Source organism: Lontra canadensis, unplaced genomic scaffold (assembly GCF_010015895.1).
Source record: "Lontra canadensis isolate GAN:19392208 unplaced genomic scaffold, GSC_riverotter_1.0 scaffold2663, whole genome shotgun sequence".
In the NCBI taxonomy this organism is placed as follows: domain Eukaryota; kingdom Metazoa; phylum Chordata; class Mammalia; order Carnivora; family Mustelidae; genus Lontra; species Lontra canadensis.
The window spans coordinates 1-2,674 of record NW_022633647.1 but is presented as its reverse complement, the minus strand read 5'-3'; the positions used below and the strand labels follow the sequence as shown (position 1 = coordinate 2,674).

Here is a 2,674-nt window from a genome sequence, read left to right as displayed (position 1 = left end):
GACATCGCGCACCCTTCGATAGCTCAGCTGGTAGAGCGGAGGACTGTAGACTAGACACGTGTGTGGACATCCTTAGGTCGCTGGTTCGATTCCGGCTCGAAGGAGGTGCCTGATGCTTTTGCCGGTCCTCATGAAGGTCTCCACCGTCTAGTGCCAGAGGCCGAGCAACACAGGCTGAAGCCAGGAAAACACTTTCCGGGAGGAACTCCTACAGCTAGTGTGTGCAGCCCCCAGGGAACACACCTGCACCATCTCTCCGCAGTCACCAGACCCGTGCCCTGCAGCTCAAAAACAACCTGCTTGTTACTCATGCTTTATCAAGCAGTTCTAGCCAGCCAGCCCGGTCCTCCCATGCCCTTCCCCCCTTTATGCGCCCAGTGCTCCAGCTCCATGATCCACCACCACTGGTTTGCTAAACAGACTGCCAGAGAGGTGGGCAAACGGGAGCTGCCCAGGACAAGCCACTGGAGACTGATAAGCACACAGGCCATCACAGGAGTCCTGGACAACCAGGGCATCTTTCTTGAAAACCCACCCCTTCAATCTTTGTCTCCGTCCCCTTCTCAGCTTCCTCCTAGGATGCTTACTGTCTCACTTCTGTCTAGCCCAACCTCGGACTCTGTCTCTATCTGTCTGCCTGTCTGTGTGCGGGTACTTCAGGATTTCTCTTTCCCACTGTCGGTCTCCTTCCTGGTCACTCAAATGGCTTATAAATACAGAGGCCTAAAGAGACAGGAAACTGTCTTTCCACTGTGCTTTATCCAGCTGTGGGAGAGAACTCTACCCTGAGCTTTTCCAAGCCCATGCCAACTGTCCTCCTGTACGGAGGGAGGCTGACACTGGCAGGAGCAAAAGAGAGCAGGGCTCTCAGAGGGCCTTGATGGTCACCACGAGAACTTCAGGGGCCCGTTCAGGTTGGCTGTCAGTATGAAGACAGGGCGGTGGCGGCTGGTGAACTTCATTTCACATGCCTTCACACCAGTTCTTCTGGCTGCAGGTGGGCTTTTGTTCCTTTGAAAGAGCAATGACTGCTCACCCTCTCTACCATGGTGGTAAACACACCTTGCACAGATTCCCCTGCAACTTCTGATGGAGAGAGAGAGAGAGAAATAGAGATAAAGAGAGAGACAGAGAAACAATGTGAGAGAAAGGGAGTTTGAAAGCAAAAGGGCAGACACATGAAACTCAGGGCCTTAAGAATGAAAGCTGTAGGCAGCGAAGGCAGGGAGCAGAAGTGTACTGGGAGTGGGGGTTGGGACTGGTAATGTAGGTAGCAGCTGTCATCCACTTACCTCCTCACACAGGCCATTGGTCTGTGGATTCCGACCAGTGGCTAAATTGGGTGCTGACCACTTAAGGCTAAATGGGCAGCATTTTCCCCTGCCTTATCCACCCCCAAGAAGCAGATGAGGTGCCGCAGTCAGAAAGCACCCAGGAGGAAATGGGCTAAGCTTCCACAAACTAGAAAAGATCAGGGCTTTACCAAGGGGCAGAGCCAGGTTATAGGAGTGTGAGGCTAGTGACATGGGTTGGGGAGTTTGGGTGCAGGGAAGAGAACAAGGCAGTGGCCCTTGCACTCTTCTCTCATGTGGAAGAACAGCCCAGAGACTTGATGGACAGCTGGGGTGCATCACAGAGAGGACTTGCAGCAGATCCCTGATTGGAGTGTGGCTCTCCAAAGCCCTGCACTCCCCTGACTCCTGAGCCCACAAGTACCTTTTTCCATTCTGTCTCTGACTCATAAACTGTGGACTGTGTATCCCCACATATCTTCCTTTATTGGCAAGCTGCTCCCCGTCTCTCTGCCCCTCTGCAATCTCAACTGTCTCATTTCTAACTCTGATTGAGCCTGAGTTGGTAGAGTCTGTACTGGTCCAGGAAGCAGTGTCATCATGACCCCACAAGTGACTTCAGGAGGAGCCTATTGTTCTGCAGCCACCGAGAACCTCCAGCAGTGAATGTCACCATCTGCAGAGATGAGTGGAGGGGGAACAAAGATAGAAATGTAGGCCTTCTTGGTTATGCACCTTGAATGCCATGTGGAGGCGCTGAATCTTGGGGAACCTAGCTTTGGGGAAATATCTAGTCGGAGGGTGTGGTCAGGGGGGCAGTGGCCTCTGGTGAGCAGCACACTGGAGGGTGAGCCCCTGTCTTCCAGGCTGACCCTTCCTGCATGGTACCTCACAAAAATTGCTGCCCCTCTCCCTGTCCTCACAGGCGCAGATACACACTCAGGCGGCGACCGCACACTCGCTCCAGGCAAGGGCACTGGGGATGGCTTGCGGGACTCTGGGGGACCTTCGCTGGGTGGGTGAGGTGTTCTGGGGAAGGCGAACTCACACCAGGTAGGATCTAAAATGTCTGTGAAAGACGTGAAAACAGAGCAAACGAGTCCACCCGGGATCACACCGGGCATCTCTGCCCCTCTTGGCTTCCGTGCGCCTCCAGGAAGCCCACAGAACCCTGAGCTACTTCAGCGAGCAGCCGCCCCTGCCAAAGGAATCCGGGTCGGTGCGCAGAGGAGGGGCGCCAAGGAGAGGAGCTGCGGGAGCAGGGGAGCCACACTGGCCGCGACGCCCGGGCCCCGTGGGCGTGGTCTCCCCGCCTAGCCCCAGAGCCTTTCCCACCACTTCCAGGGGGGTGTCCCCGCGCCGAAAGTGAGCCGAGGTCCTGG

The 2,674-nt window shown here is 55.5% G+C and overlaps 1 non-coding gene across 1 annotated transcript; it reads left to right on the top strand.

The window, feature by feature from the left end:
• The first annotated feature begins 12 nt into the window (after positions 1 to 12).
• TRNAY-GUA lies at positions 13 to 104 on the top strand. The gene is given in 2 exon segments: positions 13 to 49; positions 69 to 104. It is a non-coding gene; the product is annotated as a tRNA-Tyr (tRNA).
• The last annotated feature ends 2,570 nt before the right edge of the window (positions 105 to 2,674 follow it).